This window comes from Monodelphis domestica, chromosome 3, assembly GCF_027887165.1.
Source record: "Monodelphis domestica isolate mMonDom1 chromosome 3, mMonDom1.pri, whole genome shotgun sequence".
NCBI lineage: Eukaryota > Metazoa > Chordata > Mammalia > Didelphimorphia > Didelphidae > Monodelphis > Monodelphis domestica.
The window spans coordinates 523,910,214-523,930,043 of NC_077229.1; the positions used below are offsets into that span (position 1 = coordinate 523,910,214).

At 35.3% G+C, this 19,830-nt stretch overlaps 1 pseudogene; it reads right to left on the reverse strand.

The window, feature by feature from the left end:
• LOC100617617 (monocyte to macrophage differentiation factor-like) overlaps nucleotides 1-17,628 on the reverse strand; it is a 30,018-nt pseudogene extending 12,390 nt beyond the window's left edge.
• Between the last annotated feature and the right edge of the window lie 2,202 nt (nucleotides 17,629-19,830).

A 19,830-nucleotide genomic window follows, 5' to 3' on the forward strand; every position in this document is an offset into this window, starting at 1 on the left:
AAATATCCTAATTCTAACATAAAAATTATGTCATGCTCATTAAATAATCACTTTTCCATCACAATAGCATGTAATTGCTTTGACCTCATAGTAGGATTAATATGAAAAACAAAAAAGAATAATATGGAGCTAGACTGTAAAGGAGATCTGGTTTTTTCACAATTATTCAGTTTCAGTTTTACTTTAATCCTCTCCTCATTTTCCTAAGTATTGTTTAAAAATTTTTCTTTGCTTAATATTGAGCATTGCATCTTATTTTCCTGAAGCAAATTACCAATAATTTTTGAGTATTGAGTACTGAGTACCCCCTGAGTACTGCTTTGGCTACATCCCATAGATTTTGAAAGGATGTCTCATCATTGTCATTTTCTTCAATGAAGTTATTGTTTCTATGATTTGTTCTTTAACCAATTTTGGAGAATTGTATTGTTTAATTTCCAATTAATTTTTGATGTGCCTCTCCATGCACCCTCATTAATTATTATTTTCATTGCATTATGAGCTGAGAAGGTTGCATTTATTATTTCTGCTCTTTTGCAATTATTTGCAATGTTTTTATGCCCTAATACATGGTCAATCTTCATGAATGTACCATGTGCTGCTGAAAAGAAGGTGTATTCCTTTTTGTCCCTAATTATTTTTCTCCACATATCTACTAACTCTTATTTTTCTAAGATTTCATTGACTTCTCTTACCTCTTTCTTATTTATTTTTTTGGTTTGATTCATCTAGTTCTGATAGAGGAAGGTTCAGGTCTCCCACTAGTATAGTTTTTCTATCTACTTCATCCTTAAGCTCCACTAGTTTCTCCTTTAGAAATTTGGATACTATGCCATTTGGTGCATACATGTTGAGTACTGATATTTCCTCATTGTCTATACTGCCTTTTATCAGGATGTAATTACCTTCTCTATCTCTTTTAACTAGATCTATTTTTACTTTGGCTTTGTCAGATATCATAATTGCAACTCCTGCCTTCTTTATATCAGTTGATGCCCAATAGATTTGGCTCCACTCCTCAATAAATTAAGATGATTAGCATTAGGTTACTTCACAGCTTCCTCCCAGCTCTAAATCAATGACTATATGATCCCATTGAAAACCTATAACAATCCTTTGAAGTAAAAAGTGAAATTATAACAAAAGCATTAATTCTGTCCCCAATAATTATTAGGAAAATTTTGACTTACTAAATAAAGGAATCATGAAAGACCACTAATGGGGAAAAAAGATCAATATTTTGTAAATGATATAAAAATGTTTCAACACCCTGCATGAGTCATCCAGTTGAGATGCTTAGAAAACAACAACTACAACAACAACAACAACAACAACAACAACAACAACAAAAACCTTCCAGGGTTAGGGTAGGTAGGAAAGAAGACAAATATAGTCATATTTTCAATTGAATATATGGAAGACAGAAAGTTGTGGAAATTTAGGCAAGAAATAGTAAATATGAGCTTCAAATATTGGGGGACTTAAAATCAGTCTGGTGGAAGAAGACATAGGACTTAATGAAGACTTTTATTCAGAAAGCATCAGAGGAATTGGGTATCTGAGTATTTTAGAATCTTCCTCCAGTCAAATCTAAGTCTTCCTGAGCCCAGACCTGGTACTCTATCTACTGTGCCCTCTAGTTGCTCTTCATCACTTCTAACAGTATCCCAGAAATTAGTCTACTTCTAAAAGACACAAATAAAAGGTCCATTTTCCCCTTCCAAAACAACTCTCTCCTCCATATTTTGAACCCCTCAACAAGTTTAATTCTGTTATAATAAAATCATGCCCTTTATTGTTATATTGTTTCTGTTGTAGCATCACTGCTTAGTACTGTAATATTGTTTACTTTTAGTATGTAATGTTCAGCTTCCTAATGTGCAATCATGCTGTTATCACTGTGCTAATCATCACTACAACATTTGGCATGCTAACATTGATACTTACAAAGCACACTGACAAAGCCAGCAGCCTACATTATCAAGGTTTGGAAATTTACATTGTTCATAATTACAGTCTCACTGGCATAAAGTAAGGAAATTCTCAGCTCAATAACAACACAAAGTTTAAAAATCACTTAAGGTCTTTCATTAGAATCAGAGATGTAGGGGGCAGCTGGGTGGCTCAGTGGATGGAGAGCCAGGCCTACAGACAGGAAGTCCTGGGTTCACATCTGGCCTCAGACATTTCCTAGCTGTGTGACCCTGGGCAAATCATTTAACCTCCACTCCCTAGCCCTTGCCACTCTTTTGCATTGGAACCAGTACCCAGTATTGATACCAAGACAAAAGGTAAAAGTTATTAAAAAAAAAAAAAGAAGCAGTGATGTAGTGGATAGAGTTTTGGATATGTATTCAAGGGTATGATTTGAATATTGCCTCTGGATTAAGGACCTACTATGTTCCAGGAAACAAGTTAATCGTTAGGCATACAAAGAAATGCAAAAGTCAGTGCTCTAAAGAAGATTGCCATCTAATGGAGGAGACTACAAGTAAATAACTATGTACAAATAAGGTCTATGTCAGGTAAATTGGAAAAATGAATAGCAATAATTAATATTTTTGGCAAGATGAATAGTTTTCCATATAATTCCTGAAAAAGGAGGAAGAAAAAGGTAAAGGAGAAGAAAAAGAAATAAATATAGGTAATTCATAATTAGTAAAATTGCATCAAGAAAATAGGAAACATGCCTCCATAGTTTAAATTTATTTAAAATAAGTATAGATGAGCTAATGATAAAACCATTTTCCTGTTTCCTGAATCCAACCTGTCCTATCCCCATCTGGAGTGAGTTGACAAAAATCAAGTCCCAAATTTTGGCTAATTTGGTCGAATTTATCTGATATGAGGTATGAATACTCTTGACAGCCTTCCTGATTTACCTACTCAAATTCACTATCAAAGAGAGAGTATTGAATTCTCCCAGTCTTGTAACAGAAAATACACGACTGAGGAGTTGTTCTTCTTTGTACTAAGAATTCATAGCCATCTAAAATGCCATGAAAAGTATGACTGAGCTGCAGATGTCTGGCTATATAGCTTTTTCCCAGCATGGATTCAGCCAAAGAACCTCTCCTTTCACCTCATAGTGAAACAGTCCAGCCCTAGTACTTTACACAGAAGATAACAAATTGCAATGGATGAGAGACTATGAAAAGAAGGTCTGATACAGTTACCAGAAATTGAAGAGAAATGTTCTACGACAGAAAGAAAGCGTAGAAATTTTGCATTTTGCAAACTGATAAACTAGAAATGAAACTCATAAAGGAAAATAAATAATTATTTTATAACACAACAGGATAAAAGATGAATGAATTATGTATGAATGAATGAAGAAAAAGAAAATGAATCCAAAACTTCTAATGAAAAGAAATCAAGATCCCAGAAATAATGCATCAATAATTAAGAAAATAAACAATTGGTATGAGATAATACTTTTAAAGAATAAATTAGTATGGATTTTAGGGTATAAGTCAGATATATAACAGAAAAATCTCTCAAAATAAAAAAGAAATTGAGGAGAATGACAATCTTTCCAAAAGGTAGGAACTTTGAAAAAAAATAGAACTCAGTCTCAAGAATTTAGAAAAGTAAGAAAACTTGATATAATTGAATCAGAAGTTTAATGCCAACTCTGAAACTTACTGTCTCTGTGAATTTGGTAAATCATTTAACCCCTTTGAGCATCAGTTACTTCATCTTTAAAGTGAGAGGACAATTTGACATCTATATCACCACAGGATTATTCTGAGATCAATAAGATTATAGAATGTTTGGCAGTCAATCAGTGAACATTTATTGTCTATTATATGCTAAGAGAGGCAGGTAGGTGGTACAATGGATCAAACTCTAGACTTAGAATCAGGAAGACTCATCTTCATAAGTTAAAATCCAGACTTATACAATTAATAATTGTGTGACCCTCAGAAAATTGCTTAACCATATTGACTCAGTTCATGAAATGTAAAATAGATTGGAGAAGGAAATGGCAAACCAATAAAGTATGTTAGCTAGGAAATCCCCAAATGGGGTCGCAAAGAGTTGGATGTATCTGAAATGACTGAACAACAACATATACTAGGAATTGTGCTTAACACTAGGAATACAAAGAAAAGGCAGTCTTGGACCTCAAGGAGTTCACAGTCTAAAGAAGCAATCATTAACAATGCACACAGTCAAGTTATATACAAACTAAATTTGAATTAATCATCAGAAGGAAGAAAATTGAATTAATGGAGAATCAGGAAAGGTTTCCTATAGAAGATGAAATTTCATCTGAGACATAAATGTTTCCAGGAAGCAGGAATATGGAAGAAGAATATGCCAGATTTGAGGGATAGTCATTAAAAATATCTGGAGTCACTAATTTTATTGTTCCAGGAAAAACAAGGAGAAAAATGCCTACTGAGTAAAATGTATAAAAAGATGGGAGGGGGGGAGAGAGGGAAACTGAAGGTGTATGTAAGAGGAACAAAAATACACAGAATAAAGAAAGTTCAAACTCTTTAAAAATATATGGAAGTCAAGTTTGTTTTGTTTTTCAATTAGACAAATGTAATTAGATGTTAACTATGCAAATATATACCTCTGTCATGGAATAAGCATTATACATCACGCCACTTGGTTCCCAGACCTGGTTCTGACATACTCTCTGGGACTCAGTTTCCTCATTTATAAAATGAACAGTTCAGATTCAATGACCCCTAAGGCACATCTCTACTCTCAAATACTTTGCTTTTGGTTGTTCATAAAGGAGTCAAATTTTGATAAACTCTTGACTAGTAGAATAAGACCACCAATATACTGATGAGCTTCTTAATAAATTACAAAATTTATATCAAATGTTTTGGTTAAGATTATATTTCCTTTTTATAGGAAAAATGAAATGGAGGAATTCCATGTGCACTGGAACAACCTCCAGGAATTGTGAAAGGAGTGAAAGGAGCAGAAGCAGGAGAACATTATACACAGAGACAGACACACTGTGGCACAATCAAATATAATAGACTTCTCTACTAGCAGCAATGCAATGATTCAGGACAATTCTGAGGGAGTTATAAGAAAGAACCCTATCCACATTCAGAGAAAGAACTGTGGGAATAGAAACATTGAAGAAAAACAACTGCTTGATCACATGGTTCAATGGGGATGCAGACTCTAAATGATCACCCTAGTACAAATGTTAATAATACGGAAATAGGTCTGGATCAATGACACAGGTAAAACCCAGTGGAATTGCTCATTAGCTACAGGAGGGGAGTGGGAGGAGGGGAGGGATAGATCATGATTCATATAACCATAGAAAATTATTCTAAATTAATTAATTAAACTTAAAATATTAAAAAATATATTTCTTTTGTGTACTTTAGGCTTCTCTTGGGAATTGTGTTGGACATAATATTTTCTGTTTACATTTGGTCTTTTCCTCAGGAATGCTTGGAAAACTTCTATTTTATTAAATGACCATATTTTCCCCTGAAAGAATATAGTCAGCTTTGATTGGTAGGTAATTCTTGGCTATAAAACCGATTCCATTGCCTTCCAGAATATTATATTACAAGCCTTCCAATATTTTAATGTCAAAACTGACAGAACCTATGTATTTTTGACTGGGGCTTCATGATATCTGAATTGTTTCTTTCTGGTGGTTTTCAGTATTTACTCCTTGTTTTAGGAGCAATTGAACTTGACTATAACATTCCTGGGTGTAGTAAACTTAAAAAAAATAATCTCAAATAATAAAAATATATTTTATGGAGGTTTATTAAAGATCCTTAGAAATCAAGGGATAAAGAATATACAAAATAAAACCATGTGCCCATGGTTGTTTAACCATTTTCAAAAACCCCACTCACCACCATCACTGCTGATTCTACATCATCCCAAAAAGAGAGCAGAGGAGCCTCAATGCTCACTCCCTTTATCCTCTGTCTAAAGGAAGTATGTAATGACAGGAAGTCAGTGAGTTCTCGGGATATGTAGTTCTTTTTTAGGGTAACAGATTTTCAATTTTACAGAGTTGTCATTTAGTGATTTATTCTAGGAAGTAGTCTGTGGAGTCTTTCAATTTCTATTTTACACTCTTGTTCAAGAATATCAGAGCAGGTTTCTTTGATAATTCCTTGTAATATGATGTCTAGGTTTTTTTGTTTATTTTTTTAAAACTTGACTTTCAGGTTTGCCAATAATTCTTAACTTGTATCTCGTAGATCCATTTTCAAGGTCAGTTGTTTTTTTAAATGATATTTTGCATTTCTTTTTTTTTACTTTTCTTCATTTTTTAAATTTTGTTTTCTTCCCTTGATGACTCCTGAAATCATTAGCTTCTATTTGACAAACTTTAATTTTTAAAGAATGAGTTTCTTCCGTAAATTTTTTATCTTCCTTTTTGATTTGGTGGACTCTACTTTTCATGGAACTCTTTTCTTCATTGGATTTTTGTGCCTCTTTTTCCAGTTTTCCAATTTTGCTTTTTAAGCTATTTTTGTTTTACATTACTTTCATTTATTTTTCCCAATTTTCTTCCCTCTATCTTTTTTTTATTTTTAAATTCCTTTAGAGTTCATCTAACATCTGAGATCATTCCCCATTTTTTGTTGAAGTTTTGTATGTGATTGCTTGGATCTCAGCTTTCTCTATTGACTCTGTGCCTTGCTCTTTGTCTCCATAGAAATTTTCTATGCCTAGTTTTTCTTTCATTTTGTTTTGTTTTTGCTGTTTGCTCAATTTTATAGTCTTCTTATGAGTGTGGACTGGGAGTTCTGAAAGCTGATGATTCTTTCTCCATTGCTGATGGCTTGAAATTCTCAATACTCTTACCATTTTGCCCTGGGGCCAGGGCTTCAACACAGCACAGGCTTGAGAGAGCCAAATACAATGGACTTCCAGACCTCACTGGGGGATGGTGCTAGGGCTTGGTACTTCAAGGGTGGTTTGAGGGGTAGGTACTCTGTTTTGGGAGAAATCAAGGCCCTGGGTCCCAAAGTTGGCCTATTTCCAGGCTCAGAACCTGGCACAGTAAGTGGTGAGTGGTTGGTCAGCATTCTTCTATGTGCAGTTTTATTTCCAGTTCCCCTTATCCTATGAAAATCAAGTCTCTCTGCCTCCCTTTCTAGATGTTTTCTGCAGAGGAGTATACTCTCTGCATCTTGCTGTTGGTTTGACTCCTGTAACTTTGAGGAACTTTTTTAAAGATGGGTTTGGAAGGACTTTCAGGGCAGTTTCATCTTTTGCTGCTACTAAACCACCATCTTGGCTCCTCCTCTTTTATATTCTTTCTACTTACAGTTACTAATATGCTTTTCATTCCTTAACCTTTCCAACACTGACAGTCACATTCTTAGTATCCTTTGAATTTATGAGATGAAAACTTTTGTGTTTTATTAATGACTGAGGGCATTTTATTGGTACAGTTTTTAAATTCTACATTTGAGAATTATTTGTTCCAATCACTTGATCTACTTGGCTACTTATATTGGAAAATTGGTTTGGGTTCATCCATATAAACATATTAATTTCTTTCCAGTTGACCAATATCCCCCTCATTTTTATAAGTAATCTAAGCTTTTCATGTGCCCCAGGGTTCTGTGCTCACATTTTACCAAGTCTAATCTGGTATTTTCACCCTAATGTATCAGGCTTTATTTTTTTTTTTGGCTTATTACTCTTACCTAGAATAATTCAGTAAAGATTCCATGATGAAATTTAGGAATAAATTCAGCTAGAGTGTATACAGAAGTGGAAGGTAAGGTCCACAAGTTCTGTACAGACACTCAATGTACAATAAGGTAATCAAATATGAGATGATATTTATTTCATCCAAGGAAAATGAATGATTTTCGAAGTCTCAAGGAGATATTGAACAAATGTAGAAAAATAAAGCAACAAAAAAGCCCAACAATATACCTTGAAAGAACAAACTTGACATTGCTATTATAACAAGCATTTCAGTGAGTTGTTTTCTCCCATAGATAACACGAAAACTCAGAAATATTATTTTACATACACTTCCCCAAAAGGTAAACATGTTTTGCAGATTGATATGTTAGAGATGAGAATCAAACACAGGTCTTCTTGTCTTCAGGGTTACTTTTTTATCAGCTTCAACTTGTTGTGTCTTCACTTAAATATAGGATATATTGTGATGTTTTAAAAAACTGAAAATCTTGTTTTATTGTCAGTTATTCATCTGAACTTTGCTAAATTTTTCAAGTTCCTTTGGAGGTCATTAAACTAATTGGGGATATATTACTAAAATATGTTTTAAGTTGAAATGATGAAAATTAAATGTAACAAGTCAAAGCAAATTAAAATTGGTTGTATTGATAATGTTAATCTAAGTTTACATTGGTCACAAATTATACTATTTTTCTAATAATATGCATGAATATAATAGTCAGTATTTAATCAAATACTGTAAGGGGTTAAAAGAAGCTTTTAAACTGCATACTTATTTAAAAACTGACTTGAGGGAGGTGGAGTAAGGATGGCAACATAGAGGAAGCAAACATTCAGACCTCTGAAAACCCTTCCTTACTGATTGAAAACTAAATGCTTCTAGGGAACTGAAAATCAAACCTAACTGCAAGACAGAGCCAAGGAACAATCCTCCTGGACTCAATTTAAAAGGTATGTCCCGAAAAGCCGGAATTCAAGAGCACTTGGGTTTAAGGGGAAGGAAGAAGGAAGGTCCTGGGACCCCTCCCCCACCTAGAACTCTGAGCCTCCAGCAGAAGCTGGAATCTCTGGGCAGGCAAGGGTGCTGGTCTGGAAGGAGTAACTTGTGGGCAAAGCTGTGACATTCTCAAACATCAGAACTTAGGCATTGGGGAAGCAGTTACAGAAGAAGCTCAGAGCTCAGAGAAGGCAGCCTAGTTGCAGCAGTGGAGACACTCCATATTTCCCCTCCCTTCCCAAGGTTTTGGCCTCAGGGGAAGCCAGACTTAATCCCATCAAAGCATTCAGAGGGTAGGGAAGCTCAAACTCCAACACCCCTCCTCCACAGACAACACTGAGAGATTTCCTGACATAACTCCAAGGGTGAAGGTGGAAAGAAAAGCCCAGAACCACAAAAGAGAGAGAGAGAGAGAGAGAGAGAGAGAGAGAGAGAGAGAGAGAGAGAGAGAGAGAGAGAGAGAGAGAGAGAGAGAGAGAGAGAGGATCAAGACCAAGCAAGAGCAGGGAATAAAGAAGGGGTAAATATGAGCAAACAAGAAATACACTAAGGAAGGTAGATAAGCATAGGGTAAAAGTAAGAGGAAATAATAACTTCATTAAAGAAAATGTCAAAGGTGAGACATCCTTTCAAAAATCTATGGGATGCAGCAAAAGCAGTACTCGAGGGGAAATTCATATTTTTGAGTTCAAATATTAACAAATTAGAGAGGGCAGAGGTCAATGAATTGGCCATGTAAATTAAAAAAACTAGAAAGTGAACAAATTAAAATCCTCAGATGAAGACAAAATTAGAGATCCTAAAAATATTGAACCATCTTTGCATTCCTGGTGTAAATCTCACCTGATCATAAAAAATAACCCTTGTGATCACTTGCTGGAGTCTTTTTGCTGTTATTCTATTTAAGATTTTGGCATCTATGTTCATTAAGGAGAATGGTCTATAGTTTTCTTTCTCTGTTTTTAACCTGCCTGGCTTTGGAATCAGTACTATATTTGTGTCATAAAAGAGATTTGGTAGAACTCCCTCTTTGCTTATTATATCATATCATTTATATATTATTAAGATTAGTTGTTCTTTGAATGGTTGAATTCACTTGTGAATCCATCAAGCTCTGGAGATTTTTTTCTTAGAAAGTTCTTTGATGCCTTGTTCAATTTCTTTTTCTGATATGGGATTATTTAATTATTCTATTTCTTTTTCTGTTAATCTAGGTAACTTTCATTTTTGTAAAAATTCATCCATATTACCTAGATTGCCACATTCATTGCCATATACTTGGGCAAGAGTTTTTAATGATTGCCTTAATTTCTTCTTCTTTAGAGCAGAGATCTCCTTTTCCTCTTTGATACTGTTAATTTGGTTTTCTTCTTTCAATTTTTTTATTAGATTGAACAATACATTTGTCTATATTATTCGTTTTTTGAAAATATCAGCTTCTAGTCTTATTTATTAATTCAATAGTAATTTTACCTTCAATTTTATTAATTTCTCCTTTAATTTTGAGGAGCCCTAATTTCTTTTTCATTTGGCAATTTTTAATTTGTTCCAAGTTTTTTGATTTGCATGCCCAATTCCTTGACTTCTGTCCTCCATAATTTGTTAATATATGAACTCAAGGATATAAATTTCCCCCTGAGTACTGCTTTTGCTGCATCCCATAGATTTTGAAAGGATGTCTCATCATTGTCATTTTCTTCAAGGAAATTTTTCATTGTTTCTATGATTTGTTGTTTAACTAACAATTTTGTAGAATCATGTTATTTAATTTCCAATTCATTTTTTTATTTTCCTCTCTATGTAACCTTACTATTATTTTTATTGCATTATGATTTGAAAAAGTTGCATTTATCATCTTTTCGCACTTGTTTGCAATGTTTTTATGCCCTAGTACATGGTCAATTTTTGTGAATGTACCATGTGCTACTGAAAAGAAGGTGTATTCCTTTTTGTCCCTATTTCTAACCCCCAATTGCCTATCCCTTACTGCTCTTCTGCCTTGGGACCAACACTCAGTATTGATTATAAAACAGAAGGTTTTATTTTGTTTTTTTTTAAGGTTGATGGGATAGAAACAGCAGGTTTTTATTTCCTAAACTTTCTGCTCCCACATAGATTTTTGAGGAGTTTGTAGACCTTCAAAAGCCATCATAGACTGATTTTAGTCTCCAAAGACCTGGCCCTGCTGGGTGCCACCTGTGTGGTCTTGGGCTAGCCAACCATCCTTTTTGGACCTTTCTCAGCTGGTAAATTACATTATTCAACTGGATGACCTCTTAAAGCCTGTGCTCCTGACACACAGACAGTATGGAGTAGTGGATATTGGCTTCTCTTTGAAATCAGAATGGACCTGAGTTCAAATTCTGCCTCTGACATATTCTCTCAGGAAACCCTAGTCAAGTTAAGAGGCTAAAATTCTCAGTGCCCCAGGCAACATAAGTTACAGATAAAATGAGTATTTTGAGCATTGAGCAAATTGAGTCTGAATGTTGCTACCCTGATAAAATAAATAGACAGTAATGATAGCCCACATTTAGAGGGTCTTTCAGGTTTGCCAAGTATTCCATATTCAATATCTCATTTTTCCTTCAGCAACCCTGCCAGCCAAGTGTTCTTCTTCTTCTTCCCATTTTACAGACAGGGATACTGACACTCAATCTAACCAATCACCAGGCACTCAAGCACATTCTCTGTATCAAGTGTGGGGGAAGTTCAGAGAGGTGAACTAATAACTTACCCAAGATCATCCAATGAGGGTCAGAGAGAGGCCTCTTCAATTCCAAGCTCATGCCTGTGGCCCCTTTGCTATGACACAGGCTGACATAGAGCCACACATTTGCAGAGTCCTTGTTTGGCCTTTGGAAGATTGCAAACCTTCTCCCCATTTCTTTCTGCCCTCAGTCTCTTCTTTTACTTAGCCAGGCATTCTGCACAGGCAAGGAATAAGTAGTCTGAATGACTCCTCAGGAACTGGACACTCATAGCAGATGAACAGGGATGCCCACAGCACTAACCATTCCTCAGCCCGGCTAGGAGAATTAGATGGCTGGGAGGCAATGCAACCATTGGCAACCCATGATTTCCTTCCTTCTTTTTTCTCAGTTGAGGCCCAATAAATTTTGCTCCAGTCTTTGATCCTTTTCCTGTGGGTGTCTACCTGCCTCATGTGTGTTTCTTGTTGACAACATATAGTTTCTAATACACTCTGCTATTTGCTTTTTTTTTAATGGATGAATTCATTCCATTTCCATTCAGAGTTATGATTGCCACTTGTGTATTTCCCAATATTTTATATCCCCTCCTAATTGTGTCTTTTCTTCTTTAGCTATGTCCATTTAAAACAGTGGTTTGCTTTTAATCAGTCCCCCTAATCCCTACCCTTATTATACATTTCTTTCTGCCCCATCCCTTTTTGTTCCCTTCTTATTTTTTTAGGGTCTATTAAGTTCCCTCTTCCATCTCATTCCCTCCCTTATTGTACTCCCTGCCCCACTCATCCCCTTAAGTTTTTTCCCTTTCCACTTTTCCTGTAGGGTAAGATAGAATTCAATACCCCAATTAGATCTATATGCTCTTCCCTCTCAGAATTGGTTTCCCTCAGAATAAGGTTTAAGTATTTAGCACTCTCTTACTCTCCTACTTATAATAGTATCTTTCCCCTCCCCTTCCCATGCATCTCTTTGTGTAATATATATTATCCTTTTTATCTTATTCCTTCAAGCTTCTCTTGTTGCCATCTTCTATTCCTCCTCACCTTTACTTTTTTGCATATTATCTTAGACTACTTTTTACCCCAATCTCTACCTAGGAATGATCCTTCTTATTATCATAATAGTGAATATAATTTTTAGAGTAACTAATAACATTTTTCATATATTAATATAAACAATTTGATCTCATTGAAGCCCTTAAAGATGAAAGTTTGAATAAAAAAACATTTTCCCCTTTCCTGTCTTTTCCTTATTTACATTTTCATGTTTCTCTTGATTTTTTGTTTGGATATCAAACTTTCCATTTAGTTCTGATCTTTTCTTTACAAATACTTGGAGATCTTCTATTTTGCTGAATGTCCAACTTTCCCCTAGAAGTATATAGTCAGTTGTGATAGGTATGTGATCTTCAGTTGAAGACCCAATTCTCTTGCCTTTTGAATATCATATTCCAAACCTTGTGGTCCTTTAATGTGGGAGCAGGAGTGTAAACCTGATTGGTGATACTTGATAATGATTTGTTTTTTCTTTTTGGCTTCTTGTAAAATTTTCTCCTTAGCTTGGAAGCTCCTGAATTTGGCTATTACATTCCAGGGGGTTGTCTTTTTGAGGATTTATTGTAGAGAGTTTTCTATGAACTCTTTCAATGTCTATTTTGCCTACTTATTCAAGAACCTCAGGGCAGTTTTCTTGGATAATTTCTTGTTGTATGATGTCAAGATTGTTGTTTTTTCTGGGTTTTCAGGTAGACCAATGCTTCTCAAATTGTTTTTTCCTGATTTGTCATCTTGTCAGTAAGATATTTTATGTTTTCTTTTATTTTTGTCAGTCTTTTGACTTTGCTTTATTAATTCTTGCTGTTTTGTGAGATCATTGACTTCCAATTGCCAATTGGTTTTTAAAGACTATTTTCCTACTATAATCTTTTGATTTTCCTTTTCAGTTTGGTCTATCCTGCTTTTCATGGCTTCCAACTGTTTAATTTTGGTCTCCAATTGGGAGTTCCTGTCTTTTAAAGTTTTAGTTTGTTTTTTAATTATTTCCTACTTTCCTTGCCAAAACTCATCCATCTCTCTTATAAGCTCTGATTTAAATTCTTTAAGAGCTTGTGGCCAATTTCCAATCAGAATACTGAGTGGAGGGGGTCAGGTTCTCTGTGTATGGAGCTAAGAAGTGAGGTTTTTGGGCCACCTCTCAAGTCTCCACAGCTTCTACTGCTTGCCACCCTTGTCAGCTCTATCTCCATGCCCAAGGTCTGAGCTCTTCAGCCTGCTGAATTCTCAAGTCTAGCTGCTCTCAAGGGTAGGTCTTTGGTGCTCTTAGTCAGCTGCCAAAGACCTAGAGGTGCCCCTTGCTTGTTCACTGATTCTAGGACACTAGTTCTGACTCAAGCACACTGCCTTCGTGTGTGTGTGGTGTGTTAGGCTTGATCAGTTCCTGTTTTGTGGGAGCTATTTCACCTCCTTATAGTGTGGAAATGCCCAAATCCCATGTACCTTCAATGTTGCACCCTACTGTGGAGTCCCTTTGTTCATATGAATTTGGTTGTGGGTTTTTTGGGGGTGTTTTTGGCCTTTTGTTGTAGTATATATTGGCAGGCAATGAGGAGAGGAAAAGTCCTGCATCTACACTACTGCCTTGTTTAACCGGAAGAGCTACAAATATTTTAGAACAGATAGATTCTTTTCCTTTTTCCCTGATCATCTTGGAAAATAAACTTAATAGTTGTACTGTTGGATCAAAAGTTATACAGATTTACAACATTTTGAGCATAATTCCAGACTGATCTCCAAAATGGCTGAATAAGTTTATACTTCCATAAATAGTATATTAGCATCCCCATTTTCCCACATTCCCTTCATTTTTATTTTGTCCCTTTTTTCATTTGAGCCAGTCTGATAGGTGTGAGATATCTTTTTTTTATTTGTATTTCTCTGCTTCATAATGATTTAGAGGTGTTTTTTTTCCCCATACAGTTATATATAACTTTGATTTCTTCATCTAAAAATCTATCTTTTCATATCTTTAAACCATTTATCAATTGGAGAATTATATTCATTCTTATATAATTGACAAAGTTCTCTATATATTAGAAGTATGGAATCTCTAACTAAGAAACTGCCTATAATTTCTTTCCTGATTTACTGCTTTCCTTCTAATTTTACTACATTTTTTATTTGTACAAAATCTTTTTAATATAATGTGTTCAAAATTTTCTTTATATCTCACTGTGTTTTCTATCTGTTTATTGATAATTTTTCCTATCTATATATCTGATAGGAATATTTCTCCATTTTAATTTGCTTATGATATCTCCCTTTATATCTATATTACATATCCATTTTAATTTTTTTTTGTAATTAGTCTAAGATGTGGAAAAGAGAAATTGGGAAAGCCTGTAACAAGACAGGAAAAGCTGGGAGTGATGACCTGTCATTCAAACAAGAGCATTCTGTTTGGAATGTGACCAGTTAGATATTTAGCTATCATTACAATTCAAATAGTCCCTTATTATAGATATTAGTCTATATCTAGCTTCTGCCAGACTGCTTTCCAGTTGTCCCAACAATTTTAATGAAACAACGAATTCTTATTCCCCAAATTTGGATCTTTAGTTTTGTCAAACACAAAATTACTATAAACTTTTACAACTTTTGTTGTATATCTATTGTGTTCCACTTATCTATTTTTTCTATTTCTTAACTTTTATCAGATAATTTTGACAATTAATGCTTTATATTATAGTTCAAATTCTGTTACTGCTAGACCTCCCTTTTTCACACTCTTTTGCATTAATTTCTATGAAATTTCTGACATTTTGTTTTTACCAAATGAATATTATTTGTTTTTTTTTTCTAGTTCAGAAAGGTTTTTTTTTTTTTTTGTAATTTAATTGGGATAGAATTGAATGAGTAAATTAAATTAAGTACCTTTGTCATTATAATTATATTGGTTCTGTCCAACCATGAACAATTTTTTCTTCAATTATTTAAATCAGACTTTATATAAAAATGTTTTATAATTATATCTTGTACTATTGATGACTCTGCCGGGCAAACTTAAATTTTTTCAGCTTCTACTATGCTGTAAAGATTCAGGGCATAAAACTGGTAATGTATGAAGTCAGGTCTCCATTCAATGAATCAGCCTAATTAGTTACAGAAAAGTTTAATCTCTGTACTGTCAATCTATAAATCTTTTGAGCATAGCATTTAATGAAGTCACAAGTACCACAAAACTACCCTTATTCTGGAGACAGGAGCAAAAGTTGCCAGTGGGGTATGTTTGTGCAGAACAATCACAGGATGTCAAGAAATATATTGTTTTTGTGCTGTATATAAAATTTAACTAGAATATTTTTACTTTTTTAGGTCCTTTTGCCATTGTCACTAGAAATGGACATAAAGTAATCAAAAGGAAGTTATATCTAAATATCTCACACATTCTCGTAGGAGAGGTAAATGAAGGAGGTGGTATTTTTGGTTTGGGTATAAATGGAAATATTCTTTCATGAGATATTTAATTATATCCTATTGCATAAGTATTTGCAAAAAAGCCACCACAGAAGCAGCTAGATAACTCAGTGGATAGAGTGAGACTTGGATACAAGAGGTCCTAGGTTCAAATTTGATCTTGGGTACTTTCTGGCAGTGTGACCCTGGGCATGTCACTTAAACTCAATTGCCTAGTCCTTATTGATCTTCTGCCATGGACCCTATATTTAGTATTAATCCTAAGATAGAAGGTAAAGTTTTTTTAAAGCCCCCCATAAAAACAATAGCAGCCTACACACCATCAGTTATAGAAGAAAAAGTAGAAAAAATATATATGCCAAGCCAACTTGTCCAGATAATTGATTTTTCATATTGATGAGAAATGCTTCATGCATTAGTTAAGAATCTCTCTAAAATGTGAAATCAATATATCTGTATATTTATACAAATAACTGAGCAAATGATTATATTAGCAAAAGGTTAGTGTGATTTCCCTTAAAGAAGGCCAAATTCAACCTGTGTTGCCATTTTTGATCATGATATAATTACTTAGTCCCATGATAGGGACAGAACCTGAGGCTACTATATCGTACCTTAAAAAGCCTCCAATGCCAACGAAACACCCCTTTAGAGGAAAGCACTCGGTGAGCTTTCAGCTTCCTGGAATCCAGAGGAAATGTTCCAGATCTTCATCAGAGACAGAACTAGTCAGGGTCTGGCCACTATCCGTTGCTGCTGAAATATCACGGTCTGTAAATGAAGTAGTAAGGCGATATACTGTGGGATACTTTGCTTGATGACTGCAAAGTACCTCAGTTGTTCACCTTAACAGGAAGTTCAATTTGTCGACCTCCTTCACTGGTCTCAATGCACACAACTGTCGTGGAGAGTATTTTCTCTATAAAAATAGATTTATTTGTATTTTAAAAGATAGGAACATACGGACTATAAACAAGGAACCCTTAACACTACAGGGAAACTAAATATCCACCTACTCTTCTGTTTGCCACCAGGCAGTCTTCAGGTCTTGATGCTGCACTGAACTCCTTACCACCACCTAAAATAACCACAAATTGCTTTCTGATGAAACTGAACTAAATTCTTACAGATGACAATAAATTACTTATAGCAAAAAGTGTCTCCAAGTAAAAAGAGTCCTTTAGCCCCATGTCTCAGAGGCTAACTGACTCGCGTGTAACTCTGAGATGGCTCTCAGAGCTCAGGCTAGCGGGCCTTCCAGCCTTTCTCCTCTCACAAACAGCTCTCAAACAGCAGATCTGAGAAGTTCTTCTCCTCCATGTAAGGAGAGTGAAAACCCTTCAAGATGGTCTCAGAGTTTTTCTCTCTTTCCTATCAGCAGCAAAGCTAGATCCAAAGAGCCAGATCCCTGTTGGTCCATCTCCTCAGAAGCCAGAGTCCAACTGTCAGAACTGTGCTTGCTCTCTTCTTTTCAGAGTTCCAGGCTCATGTACAGAACTGTCTCTTGCCCCATCCACTCTGCAGTTTCAGACACCTTTTCAAAATTCCTTAACTGATCCAATGGAATCAATATCTATTGTCTATTTCATTCCTATTCTGCCCACAACGGATAGGTCTGTTTAGATGGATCCAGCTCCTCCTCATCCTTTGATCTCAGATATGCCAACTTTGTTTCCATCACATTAGGTGAGTGAGAGTGTTCTGGATGATCTGAGTAGATGGTTGGGCGAGGTATTTCTATCTGTACATTTGCAGAAAACTGAGGTGACATCTATTACATGGTATGGAAATGAGAACAAAGGGCTTTTCCTTACTTCATTAAGTAAATTATTTGAAGTAATGAAGAGTGAATGTATTGATTAAAATGAATAAAATATATTTAGATTGATTGTCTTCCTTTTCCTTGGAGTATGTCTTTTTAATCTTGGCGACTTTTTCACAATCTTATGTGTGCACGTACTCAAGATATCACTAAAATAATCTGTCATAAGGTCAGAGATCATCCTAAATTTCAGGAGAAGATTGATGTACATGACTGGACATACATAAACAAGTTCTACTAAATGAGTTTACTTAGCTTGGAGGGATATGATGGGCAAACGAAGATTAAAGATATACAGTGCTATTCTGTATGGCTCTCCCATGTCCTTCTCTTTCCTCACAGGGATGCCCCTGTGTCTAATGGCCTTTATAGTGAGGATGTGAAATAATGAGCAGGTGAGTATTGTACCAGGTCAGGGGATTGCTCTCTCTCTCTCTCTCTCTCTCTCTCTCTCTCTCTCTCTCTCTCTCTCTCTCTCTCTCTCTCTCTTCTCTCTCTCTCTGTCTCTCTCTCTCTCTCTCTGTCTCTCCCTCTCTCTGTCTCTCTCTGTCTCTCCCTCTCTCTCTGTCTCTCTCTGTCTCTCCCTCTCTCTGTCTCTCTCTGTCTCTCCCTCTCTCTCTGTCTCTCTCTGTTTCTCCCTCTCTCTCTGTCTCTCTCTCTCTGTCTCTCTCTCAAAATATATAGATATAGATATAGATATAAATATAGATATAGATATAGATAGATATAGATCTGGTTCTAGAAGACACAGTGTTAGTACAAAATTGATGGCTTGATTACAGATCCTTTCCAATATCTGTATTCTAAATTTATGTCCCAGAAGTGGGTCACCCTATATAATCAACCCCTTGGACCCATCAAAATAGAGAGTCCTCATAAAATAACTGTGATCATTTGATTAATAAGGCTTTATAAACATTATCATGTAGTGGGTACTGTGCTAAGTACCGAGGATAAGAAGATCTCTAAAAACAAGATCCCTCTTCTCAAGGAGCTTATATTCTAATGGAGAAATAACATTAAAAAAGGATACCCCTTTATATATCACGTGGCAGGTTCTGGTCTATATGATATCTAAAATTATTCAAACAGAATTGGACTATAAAATAAAAATTGCACATATTGGACTTTGGATAATCTGACTATAAATCCCTTACACACATGGCAAAGATAAAATCTATCAGATTCGAATATTGGGTTGGCCCTTTGTGGTCCTGGAGATAGATGAAATTATAAGTCCAAGTACAGTTAGAGAATCTGAGCAGTATTCTACTACATTGCCAAGAGGGGCATTTTTTGCATGAGTTCATGGAGTCAAGTCTTGGTTGGTAGAACAATTTAAATTCAGTTTTAAAACTCATCCCAACAGGATAGATTTTCTCATTATTTCTGATAAGGGTGTAGTTCTTTAATAGCCACACAATAAGGGGAACTCCATCTTTCTGAGATACTGAAATGAGAGTACACATCCAACCTTTCCTGTTATGTAGAAGATAGTCATAATGACTTTTTTCTTCCAGGAAGGTTGTGGCCAGGGTGAACTGGGCAAAAAAAAGTCAAACAATGCCACCGCCTTTGATAAAAATGAAGATAGATGGGAATGAAGGGATCAAATAATCCTACTCTTCAACTTGTTATGAGGAAAGAAGTTGTTCTCTTTGCTCCCTTGATATTCCTTCATTCAATAAGGTAAAACTTTTAAATGTTCTTACATCTTCTAAATGCATATGCTAGAAGCTAAAATAAAGTGCTAGCTTCATTTTTTCCAGCTTATTGGTCTTCATTGTTAATTATAGGGGAAGAGAACACTGAGAACAAGCATTTGCTAATCAGTTTTCAACACTTATTTCCTTTGATCTTCAAAAGAACCCTCTGAGGTAAATTCCCAGTATTCTTTCTTCTTCTGCCACCTAGTTGCCTACATAGAAACTAAATAAAGCTGTGATTTCATCAATAGGAAAACTCCCAGAGGAAGCAACTCACTACAGAATACTAGATGTTGGCAATTCCCCAGAGCACTGAGAAGTTGGTGATTTGTCCAGGGTCATGCATCTAATACATGTCAGACCTTGGAACTGATCCCAGGCTTTCCTGGTTCCAAGGTCAGCAGCATTTCCACTCTACCATGATATCTTTTCAAAGGTATAGCCT